The sequence below is a fragment of the Pelodiscus sinensis genome, chromosome 1 (assembly GCF_052426305.1).
Source record: "Pelodiscus sinensis isolate ZL-2025 chromosome 1, ASM5242630v1, whole genome shotgun sequence".
Lineage (NCBI taxonomy): Eukaryota > Metazoa > Chordata > Testudines > Trionychidae > Pelodiscus > Pelodiscus sinensis.
In genome coordinates this window covers 29,889,832-29,902,648 of record NC_143052.1, presented here as the reverse complement: position 1 = coordinate 29,902,648, position 12,817 = coordinate 29,889,832, and the positions used below count along the sequence as shown (strand labels likewise).

At 41.9% G+C, this 12,817-nt stretch overlaps 1 protein-coding gene across 2 annotated transcripts in view; it reads right to left on the bottom strand.

Annotated features, from left to right (window-relative positions):
- The window catches only part of SLC2A13 (solute carrier family 2 member 13), a 352,851-nt gene that overhangs the window by 120,334 nt on the left and 219,700 nt on the right, over window positions 1-12,817 (bottom strand). The gene's annotated exons all lie outside the window — the stretch shown is intronic.

Below are 12,817 nucleotides of genomic sequence, written 5' to 3'. Positions count from 1 at the left end.
AAACATACTTGTTGACTAGTCTTGTCCTCCTCCTGTAAGTTCTGGTAACAAGAACTTGTCTGGTATCTTGTCACAACTTGGAGAATATTCCTATTAGAGAAAGTAGCTCACCGAGGACACAGATTTAGCATAATTTCTGCCAATTTATTCATGAAAGAATTAGGTTACCATTAGACTCCAGATTCAGTACATATTGTATCTATTGATGTATTGTATGTAATATCCATTATATATAATATATACAAAAAACTATGTTGAAAGAATGCTTAAGTTACAAAATTGCAAGGTGATACAGTTTTGTTCCTTGTGCTGAGGCAGGACCGAGTATACCTAGACCAGCCTGGAATATGTTTGACTAGTGTGATCATAAAAACCTCCAACGATGGGGATTCCAATATCTCCCTTAGTAACATATTCCAGAGCTTGCCTACACTGAGCGTATGTTCACATTGCATTCCTTTTCCGACAGAGGAATGCAAATACAGACACCTGAAATTGCAAATGAAGCGTGGATTTGAATTTCCTGAATTTCATTTGCATAATCGCGGACTGCTGCATTTCCAGAATAGCATTTTTCGAGACAACAAACGCAGTCCCCACGGGGTTATTTTGAGAGAAAACCCTTCCTTTGAAATAACCCTCATTTTTTGAGGAGTAAGAAGTATTTCGGAAAAGCGGCAGTCCGTGATTATGCAAATTAAGTGCGGGAAATTCAAATCCCGCATTTGCATTCCTCTCTTGGAAGAGGAATGCAATAGAGACATACCCTGAGAGAGTTTTTCTTAACATGTAACTTAGTTCTCCTTTGCTACAGATTAAGCCCGTTACTTCTTGTCTTAAATTCAGTGGATACGTAAAATAATTGGTCACTATCTTCTATCACAGCCCTTAACATATTTGAAGACTGTATCAAGTTTCTCTTTACTCTTCTTTTTTCAAGATTAAATATAAAAGTTCTTTTAACATTTCCTCATGTCAAATGTTAGGAAAAAAACAAAACCAAAAGAATTTTTATCAGTAAAAATTTACTTCCCTGAAAGTAGCCCGATTTACTTTTACCATTATGAACATGAAAGGCGATAGTCTAAATAACTCACATGCAGCACGAAAGCAAGAAATTCAGAATTCCTCAAGCAGAAATAAACATGATGGACCTTGTACATACAATTCTGTTTTCCTATTGAAATCATCCATCTGATCAACATAATTCTGTCAGAGGTACAATGAAAGCTCCTAATAATCTAGTGACACTGCAAATATTACTTAATATGTATAACCTTATTAATATTCTCTCATTTTGCAGCTTTAATTAAAATCTGATGCATCAGGAATATTTATTTTGCACAGCTTAATTTTTTTATAACAAAGCGTGTGGGAATGGCTGTAATTAATTCTCACAAAAGCCCCACAAAATAGATATCAAACAGTTAATGGAACCTTGCCAACAGCACCAAAGAATCCAAAGAATGAAGACAGCGGGTGAATTACCCAAAGATGCAGAGATAAACATCTTCTGAGGTGACCACTCTCTCTAATGATACATGAATGTTATGTAATGATCCAAGTTTTAGGCTTGCCCACCTCACCTGCAGAGCTGCACAGCAGTGCTCACACCTTCACTCACTTTCCTGCTGGACTGGAAGGTGAGTGGTAGTGTTGGTGGCCTAGTGAGTTCTGGTAGGCAGCTGCCCTGCCTCCCTTTGCTCTGGTTGGAGCCGGGGCACGGTGAGGCTGTCCCTGCTGGGGCAGCCTCACCAGCCCCGGTTTCTGCTACAGCAGGTGGGACACCACAGCCCAGCTGGTGGGTCCACATGGCAGGTGGCTGCTCTGGTGGCCATGGCTGGGGCTGCAGCTGCTCTTGTGGCTGGGGCTAGAACCACCACATGGCGGATAGTAGTGGCAGGTCTGGCAATCAGGGCCAGAGCCACTGGGTGGAGGTAGCAGCTCTGGTGGCTGGGGCTGCCGCATGGCGCTCAAACCTATCCCCCTGGCTCTCGGCTGCAGCACTGGCCAGGTCGGTGGCCACCAGCCAGCAGCTCTGGCCCCCTTCCCCCAGAAACTGCTGGCAAGCCAGCTGTAAGCGCTGGGCAGCACAGCCTCACATTCCCCTCTCCCACCAGTTGAGGGAGCCAGACAACCTAGCCCCAGCCCTTCCTCCCACAAAGAGCTGCCAGCTGGCCTGTGGTTGGGCAGCCTAGCTCTGCTTCCCCCCTAGCAAGCAGTTTCCTGGGGGGCTGGACAGACCAGTCCTGGGCCTACTCCCTGTAAGGAACCACCAGAGGAATGGGCAGCCCAGCTACAGCCTCCCCACAGTGAGTAGCTGCCACCTCCCTGACCTCTCAATTCCCCCCCAAACTTTGAGCTTTCTCTGCCATGAATCCTGCACATCCTGGCTTGAGCGCTCCATACCTTTAAAATTTGTTAGTAACTAGTGGGTGCTACAGTGGTACACTTCTGAATAAGCGCTCATGATGGCAATATTAGTCCTCAAGACAAAACTCACTCCACTCACAGATGGGAAATCTTAGAAGAGAACACTGGCCCTGATTGGGTTTGCAGAAATTGGTCATCTGAGCCAGATTTGAGGAACCTCCTTTGTCAGGTGGCTCTGCAGCAGACTACTGTGCCAGACTATTGACAACTTTAATGCTGGAGAAGTGTTATGGTACTGATGCCTTCCCTCCCATCTCAATGATTATCAGTACCACTGACAGTGGGCAGGGATGATGGTGCTCCTATGTGTGAGAACCAGAGCCAAAAGGAGCATACATTGGGTCCCAATCTAAAGCCATTTGAAGTCAATAGAAAACTTCCCACAAAGTGAACCAGGCTTTGAATCAGGTCTTAAGCACTTCCCTCGTATCTAAGCACTTCCCTCATAACTTCCCAGCCTGGCGAGGAGACAGGCAACATGGCGCATGTGTGCCATTAGAAAGGAGGAGAGGCAGGTGTTAAAAAAAAAGACTCTAGTCTGCCTGGGAGCAAAACCTGAGGGAAAGTCACAACTAGTCCAGGAGTCCCTTGTCTATGAGCTGGGACAGGGAAAGGTGGTATCATATGATAAAGTACTTCTGCCTGTTCCTCTGGGTTAAGTAACTCGGGAGTCTGGATCACCATCAAGGGATTTTAAAGTAAGAAGACAAAAGCAGAGGAAAATATATTACTGAGGACTTCAGGCTGGAGATAAAGGAAGAGAAACAGAGAAAGCAATTAACATTTTGGAGGGAAGAAGGGAGAAAAAAAATATTGGGTAGGGATGCTATCCTCACAAAGTCCACTGCACCACCGTTAGGAGATTTCCAGTTTCTCATTTCAAATTATTCTATTACATTACATTATATATTAGTCTGTGTATACACACACATATAACAACTCTTGTCTTAACACACTAACTCACTGCTGCAGAATAGCAAATACTTACAATACATGTTGGTGACACCTGTTCAGGGAGAATACTGTAAAATACTAGATGACTCATTACTATACCCAAGCCTTTTCATTTGCTGTATCTTCATGTAATATTTTATTTACCAATCTGTATCCTTAACAACACTAAATAGAGATTCACCTGTAGAACGTTCGGGGTTGCTTCTATTCCTGCAAATGCAGCTTCTAGCTTTCAATTCTCCCCAACAGAGGCATAAAAAGACCATAAAAGCCCTGGTTCTGGCTAAGGGACGATGTTCCCAAGGTAGACACTGTGGGAAATAACCCAAAGAGCATCGTCAGAGGACTCCCTTGCAAGGCTGCAAGATTACGGGGGCAAGGAAGGGTATGTCCTGAGCAGGACTGAAGCACTCACATCTAAAGGAGTGTGCTCTAGGATTATCTAAATTACATTGAGAACTTTCTTAGATGTTGGAACAGCCCAGGATCAGGAGTATGCACACAGAAGTGTGTATTTGTGTGTATGTGTGCAAGCATTGCAAAAGAGCTTAAATCCACCATAATCCCCAACTTTATGTAATGCCCATTAACAGTGGAACAAACTACATAAACTTTAACTAATGGAATGTCCAAATGTGGCAGAAATTCTCTATTCATCATAAATTAGTCTATGAGAGAGCAACTCAAAAATTCACTGCTTAAAATCCTATAGCCATTATGGATGTAAACAGGTGATCCTTACCAGATGATGCTTACCAGATACTGGTTAACCAGTACCCGGGAGCAGCCCACTGCAGGCAGAGCAGGCAGCAACAGCCCCCACATGGCAGCAACCCCCTGCTGGGCTCTCATCTTAATCAGTTAACTGATTAAATCTAGTGATTAATCTGTAACCTAATTAGAGATGTAAAATCCTTGATGATAGCCATTCTGAGAAAACATTTGCTAAGACATTGGGACATGTATAGCATGTAAAATAACATATCAAAGAATGAAAGTGAGTATATGTGCATTACAGCAGTAAGTCATGAAACAAGTAAAATTTTCAGCATACATCATTGGGCACAATACTTAATAATATGATAAAAAGGTATCTTGGATTACAAAAAAGAGACATACTCTTTAATAAGTGGGGATTTATAAAGTGCTTTATAATTTTGATTATAACAGCATTCATCACAACTAAAGTATTACACTGAAAAGCAAATTATCAACCTTATTTTTAAAGGTTTTTTAAATAAAGGATAGTTTCAGACTAGTGTAACCATCTGAACTCATCTCTTCTTGCTTGGGTATAATGATTATGGGATGAGGGCACATGACTTATGAGGAGAGGCTAAGATAACTGGGCTTATGTAGTCAACAGAAGAGAAGAGTGATCAGGGATTTGATAGCAGCCTTCAACTACCTGAAAGGGGAGGAGGTGCCAAAGAGGATGGATCCAGGCTACTCTCAGTAGTGGCAGATGATAGAACAGGAAGCAATCATCTCAAGTTGCAATGGAGGAGGAGGTCAAGGTTGGATACTAGTAAAAAGTACTTCACTAGGAGAGTGCTGAAGCACAGGAATGGGTTGCCTAGGGAGGTGGTGGAATCTCCATCCTTAGAGGTTTTTAAGGCCAGAATTGACAAAGTCTTGGCTGGAATAATTTAGTTTGGGTTGCTTCTGCTTTGAGCAGGGAGCTGGACTAGATGACCCCCTGAGGTCTCTTCCAACCCTAATCTTCTAGGATTCCATGATGGGTACAGGATAGAATCCTCTTTGGAACAAACATTTTGGAAAAATGCCCAAACTTAGGTGTCTAATGTTCGGGTCCTGTATCCCTATATGGGACTTAATAAAACTGCCCAAATTTCAGAAATACTGAGCGATACCACAGAAGTAAAGGTAATTGGAAGTGCTCAGACTCTTGAAAATCTGGCCACTTTTATCTACACATCTATACATGGATGTATAACCATTTTAGACACCTAGATTTGAAAATACTGGCCAGTGATTCAAGTATCGAGATATTTGTAAAATGCCTCAGAAACATGCTGCATATCGACTTAGCTTTGTTTCCCTTGCCCCTCCTCCAGTGTATATATTCTGTAAATTGCACAGCAAACTGAAATGCATTGAATATGAATACCAATTTGGCAGTGTCATCTCATGTTACACATAATCTTAATAGTTTTATTCTGCTTCATCTGTTTCAGCAGAGAAAGTAACAATTATGGGGGAAAAAAGATATCTAAAGATATCTTTGGAAGATACGAAAGCCAGATGCCAACTTCTAGAAGCATTGATCCAGCAAGATCTTCTTCCAGGAGTGTAATTGCCAACGGACTCAGGCTGTTTCCTTTTTTTAGGAGTTAGAAATCTAGTCCAGATAAAATAATAACAGAGCCAAACATTAGCCCCCAAATTTGAATCTTTGATATTTGAAAATATATAGCAAAATGTTTAACCTGTCTCTAGTAAGAGGTTCGTTTTTATTATATAGTGCTTTTAACTTTCCTCTTAATTATATTAGCAGAAGCTTAGAAAATGTCAATATGGCCCAGGTTTACCATCAATTTGATATGAAGATGGGTGCAAGACACTTAGCCTCTCTCGGTTTTCTAACCTGTAAAATGGATCTTATCCACACGGAAAGAGGTCTAAAATTAATGCACCAGTTATTATCCATAAATGCTACATATAATGCTTATTACCACATAGTACTGAACAATAGGTAAATATGGACAGAAAATAGCTCTGTGGCAGATCATTCACAATCCAAGCATCTTTTTTAACGAATATAGTATAAAAGCTATGGCAGAACTAATAACATTTCATGGTTTCTTTATGTTCAAATCTTTTATACAGGCTGTCTGTTACACATAAATTCAGAAATTGTGATTCTGCAAGCCATTAAAATACTAAGTATTTTTTTCTGAAGCTCCACTAGCTGTCCCTTGCAAATATCAAAATTATTAGGACTGCATAAAGTAGTACAGGTATTTGAAGACTGTTAGGAAGACATAAAAGAGGTCATTTCCAAACAGGGTTTGAGTATACAAATACAAGAGAAATACTTTACCCAAGAAAAACTACCTCACAGTGTATGACGGAAAAAATGTAAATGTCCCAAGGTCCCTACTTGGTTAAGCAGAAAATGCTTGAATATTTTTGGCAATAAAGTCAGCTCCTATGTCCTTGGACAGAGAACTTCACTCCTATTATATAACCAAATGTTGTTCTTGTTTTCTTAATTTGTAGAAACAATTTTTCCAAATCTTTGCAAATACTTTCATTTTCCAAATGTATAGGGGAAACACGTTTATTCTGTGTATGAATTAATTAAAAAACTGCCATTAGTGTAACAACTTTTATATTGATATAATATCCTATTGACCTCATTTTGAGTTTAAAATCTTCCATAATTTTGTAATCTTTAAAAGACATTCTGAATTTACAATTCAGTTCAAATGCTGTAACTAATATGAAAGAAAACCTGAAGATTTAATGTAAAATGACTTATGTTAAATTGTTGCATAAAACATATGTATTGACAGATAATTTTATTGAATAATTCTGCTCTGAATATTATAAATGATAACTTTCGAATCCATATTATAACTTATATCTTAAATAATCACTCACATTTATGAGAAGAATACCATACTGACTTTGTGGTTAATTGCATGAACCAATATATTTTCTACATCAACTGTCTGTTTTTCATTGTTGCCCTTGAGTAAAATAAACTTTCATGTTTATGATTTCTGTGTTGTATCCAATAAAGATGGGAAATTTTAAATCTCTGCAAGTTCATAGCATTCAAACCAATTATCCCTTATGTTCAGGAATGCCTAAGTGCAACTAATTTATGTTCCTTATCCATGAGAGACTTGTGGTTCGAACTCAAAATTGAGAGCCAAACATGGAATTCTAATCCCAGTTCCATCAGTGACTCATTCTGTAGCCTTGAACAAACCACTTAACCTTTCTGCCTCAGTTTCCCCACCTTAAAGTGTAGTTAATAATTAGGGTCCTAACAAATTCATTGCCATATAAAACGTGTCATATACTATGAAATCTGGTCTTCCTCTTCTTTCAATGAAATCTGGTCTTTTGTGTACTTTTATCCTATACTGTACAGATTTCAAGGTGGGGAGAGAACATGGTTTCTCAAATTGCGGGTCCTGTCCCAAAAGGAAATTGCAGGAAGGTTGCAAGATATTTTAGGGGAGATCACAGTATTGCCTCCTTTACTTTTGTGCTGCTTTAGAGTTGCATGACCAGAGGGCAGTGGCTGTTGGCTGGGGACTCAGCTTGGAAGGCACAGAATCACAGAATACTAGGACTGGAAGGGACTTTGAGAGGTCATCGAGTCCAGTCCCCTGCCCTCATGGCAGGAACCAGTACTGTCTAGACCATCCCTGATAGACATTTATCTAACCTACTCTTAAATATCTCCAGAGACGGAGATTCCGCAACCTCCCTAGGCAATTTATTCCAGTGTTTAACTACCCTGACAGTTAGGAACTTTTTCCTAATGTCCAACCTAAACCTCCCTTGCTGCAGTTTAAGCCCATTGCTTCTTGTTCTATCCTCACAGACCAGGAAGAACAATTTTCCTTCCTCCTCCTTGTGATACCCTTTTAGATACCTGAAAACTGCTATCATGTCCTCTCTCAATCTTCTCTTTCCCAAGCTAAACAAGTCCAATTATTTCAGCCTTCTTTCATAGGTCAAGTTCTCTAGAACTTTAATCATTCTTGTTGCTCTTCTCTGGATCTTCTTCAATTTCTCCACATCTTTCTTGAAACGTGGTGCTCAGAACTGAACACAATACTCCAACTGAGGCCTAACCAGCACAGAGTAAAGCAAAAGAATAACTTCTCGTGTCTCGCTCACAACACACCTGTTTATACATCCTAGAATCTTGTTTGCTTTTTTTTGCTACAGCATCACACTGTTGACTCATATTTAGCTTGTGGTCCACTATAACCCCTAGATACCTTTCTGCAGTACTCCTTCCTAGACAGTCGCTTCCCATTCTGTATGTGTGAAACTAATTGTTCCTTCCTAAGTGGAGTGCTCTGTATTTGTCCTTAGTAAACTTCATCCTGTTTACCTCAGATAATTTCTCCAATTTGTCCAGATCATTTTGAATTATGACTCTGTCCTCCAAAGCAGTTGCATCCCCTCTTTGCTTGGTATCATCTGCAAACTTAATAAGCGTACTCTCTATGTCGATATCTAAATCGTTGATGAAGATATTGAACAGAACCAGTCCCAAAACAGACCCCTGCGAAACCCCACTTGTTATACCTTTCCAGCAGGATTGTGAACTGTTAATAACTACTCTCTGAGAATGGTTATCCAGCCAGTTATGCACCTACCTTATAGTAGCCCCATCTAAGTTGTATTTGCCTAGTTTATTGATAAGAATATCATGCAAGACCATAGGGGAAGTTTTTTCGAAAAAAAAAACTATAGTCTAGACACACCCAAAGTGTGCTTTCAAGCAATCTGACAAAGTTTTCTTCTGCCAAGGAAATGTCCCTTAAATTCCCCAGGAGCAATATGAAATGTGGGCCCCGAAAAGCCTGGCTTTTGTTTACTCAAAACCATCTCAGACTTTAGGTAAATATAAATGTTTGGGATACTCTGAACTTATGGTTGCAGAGAGTGTGTGTGCGTGCGTGCGTGCACATGCTTGAAATCTAAAGAGCAGTGATAGGTAACAGTACTCTTGTTTGTACCAATTATTTATCACAGTGGCTCTCAAACAGGAGGTACATCAACTCGTCTTGCTAAACTGAGCCAAATTGATAGAATCCCTAAAAGAATAGGAATTAGCTTTAATATATGTTTTTTATATCATGAAATTTTGAATGTTGTAGAGTTAGTCAGTAAATGATGTCTCACCTTATTCAGAAAATGGTAATTAATGACACTTTTGAACATTTCATGATTAAAGAACACTGATTAAGACACAGAAAATGAATGACAGACTATGTAGGAAGATTCTTTACTTAACAACCTCCAGTGAAGCAGTATGTGTCATACAATTTAATATTCCAAGTTTTATTATGTCTTAAGGCAATTATAGTACATCACTTCTATAAAACTACTACTGTAATGGTATGTACATACAGACCAAGAATCAAACCACGTAGAGAAAAATATATTCATCAAAAGCAAAAAAAGTTGACTCATTGAGATGCTCAATCCTGATTCACTCTTCTGTTACCTCAATAATATTTACCATGATGAGTTTCATGTGTACTGCTTACATACTATGATGGCAAAAAACCCAATTTGGTCAGTACCTATAGAAAACATCTATTATGCTCTCTTGATGTGGTTATGTCATGCATGCCCTTGTGCTTTGTCTTTATTAGGAAAAATACACAGAAGTGAGAATGAAGGAATTCCTGTGGGACAGTCATGTAAAAACTGGTATGAAAACATAGGGGTAATATTCTTCTCTTCTCAAAAGCTTATGTCATTGAGACCTTTAGGGCCTTCTTAGCAAAATTAAATTAAATTATTACACAATGGGAATGACACTAATACATGTCATGCTTTGTTCAGAAATTTACACTTAGAATTCCCACAGTAGAAGTCTAAATCATTGGAGTGTTATGGGGCAGCGGATGTAGAACAGGCTGGATTCTTGGTTTGTAAACCTTGTCTCTTGCATGATGGCTTTTGAGGACTTTGGAGATGAGGATGTGATTGTCACGTTACTGGATATTGAGGGGAGCATCCAGATCACTGATGCACCCATAGGTGGGGATGTTGGCCCCAAAAATGGTATAAAAGGGGGCCATGTGGGGTGTTGAATAGAAGCTTACTGTCTGCTAATCCCATGTACGCTAATCATGTGATGGTATAATGTCTGTGTGTATAGTTAGGAGTCTGTAATCTGTGTAGATACTGAATATTTCTCTACATGTGGTTGAGCATTGGGCAGAGCCCGGCCTATGGACATGCTAATCAGTGAGGTCCTGTGGGACAATGGCACTCAATGGGCCAAGGACACACCTAAAGAATGAGTGGTGACTTATACCCAAGGGCTACCAGTAGGGAACACAGAGGAATAAGCCAGGTGACCTGCTGTAGCCAAGAAGAGACCAGGAAGGAGGGATAAATAGGCCATGTGGTGGACGCCATCTTGGTTCTCAGCTCAGCACTTCATCCCAGAGGCAGCAATGCAGGGATCGAAGAGCCGGAAAGACCTGTGGACCCATCCTGATTCTAGGATGTGCAACAAGGACTCTTAAGCCAGCAGCTGTAACATCTCTGCTAGAGCCTGCATCGAGAACTGGGAGATTCAATGCATGTAATGTACTATCCTTTAACAACCTTACTCTCATGCTTTTCTTTATTGTAATAATAAACCTTTAGTTGTTAGATGCTAAAGGATTGGCTCAGCATGATTGTGGGTAAGATCCAGGGGGTAAATTGACCAGGGATCTGTGGTTGGTTTCTTGGAACCGGACAGAACTTGTTCGGGGTAGGTGGGATTGGGTGCTAAGACCCCCGCACCTGTGTGTGAGGCCCGGGGCCATCTGGGGCATGGATATTGCTGGGGTGTCAGAGGGGTTTTGCTCGTGATCCTTCAGGCAGGCTGCTGAAGCGTTCTGTGGAACTGGTTTGTGGCCTGTTTGGAGAGGTCACCATTCTGGGGGCTGTAAGGAGCCCCGAAGTTGAGCAATTCGCCCTGAGCAGATGCCCTCAGCTGTGCCCAGACACGGCCCGGTCTGTCACAGTGATCTAAACCCTCTCTAAGGAGTTTTCTTTGGGGCAGAAATATAAATACTCAGAAGAGAAGCACTGTCTTCAAATCACTGAGGGAGTGGACAGACTAGGCTGACAGTATCAAATGGCAGCTCTTGGATGGTACTCTGTGTGCTGGGGCAGGATCCCTGGGATGCCAACTGAGATGCTGAATGACCACTGAGTCAGCCTATTCAGAGCAAATAGTCTTAAGTCAGGCCTGGGCAAAATACAGACCACTGGTTGGATTCAGCCCACCGAGCCACTGGATTCAGCCCGTGGATGCTTTGTGGGGATCCAGGCAGGCTCCCCTGCTTGCCCCATACGCTACTCAAAAAAGTGGCTGCAGGGCCATTTCTCTTTAAAATCTGTGAGGGGGGGGAATGATAAGGCTTCAGGCATAATGCACACTCCCAGCACAATCCCATTGGCCAGCTTCTGAAACTGGCCAATAGGAGCTGCCTGTTTAAATAATAGGCAGTCATGAAGCACTAGCTCCTTCCCCTCCAGCTCAGTTATTCACACCAGCACATGGTGGGAAGCATGTTAGGTGTGGGGTAGGCAGGCTGTCTGAGAAACTTTTTAAGCTCTTCAAACCTTAGCTCTTCAGGCAGGCCGGTTGGATTGCTGGCTGGTGAGTCTCCTGGCCAGAGCTTACCTCTGACACTCCAGCCCCTCTCTTCTCTAACCCTCTGCCCTCCCCACTCAACATAACCAAACCCTCTGCCACCCCTCCTGCACCTATACTCCCACCCAGCTCTGGCACCCAAATACCTTGCTCAGATCACAATCCCTTTTGACCCTAGGTTACAAACCAAACCTCTGCACCCCAGTCTCGTGCCCTAGGTCACAACTGCCTCCTTCACCCAAACTCCCTCCCAAATCGCACTCTCCCTCCTGCATCCCAATCTCTTTTCCAAGCTCCCTCCTGCACCCAACCCCCATTCCAGACCCCGCACCTCCTCCATTAATAGCCTGGAAGAGTGCAGCCCTCAACCACTTTCCAAAATCTTGGAGTGGCCCCCCAACAAAAATGATTGCCCACCCTGATCTAAATATTGTTGCTTGGACTACTTTGTAGTCGTCAGCTGCGCCAAAGAGCTAGGTGGTGAGTGAGAGAACAAAACCTCCTGCCGCCATCCTTCTCAGACAGAGCAAAGTAGCACTTCTTAGCCTAAGCAGGAGTGGACCAAACTATCTTTTTAACATCCATGATGGGGGAGGACCCCTTGCGTGGGATTCGAAGGCTGCAGAGTATCTAGTAAATAGTGCCAAGGCTCCTGAACTTCCTCAAGTTGACTCTATAGCTCTGCAGCAACTCTGTGCATGGGTCTTTTGATATTGCTTAAAGTTGTCTGGCATAGGTGGAGAAGACGGAGAAACTGTCCCATTCAATGAAGCCAGTAAGATTATCACAGAATCGGTGGACCTGACTTGACTTCTCCTTCCAATTATTCCAGGAGGCTGCCATGGCAATGCCCAGTAGGACTCATGCACCAATCCTGGGTATCTAGGATAGGGTACCCAGTATTGCCAGCAGAATTGTCAGGATCAGCTGGTGGAGGAGGACCCCCTGGCATGCCACCTGTGTCTTGGCCAATTATATCTGGTTGGAGGCCATAACCCCATCTCATGCCACTTCTGTCCTATGTACCAGAGGGTCCTTCAGGGC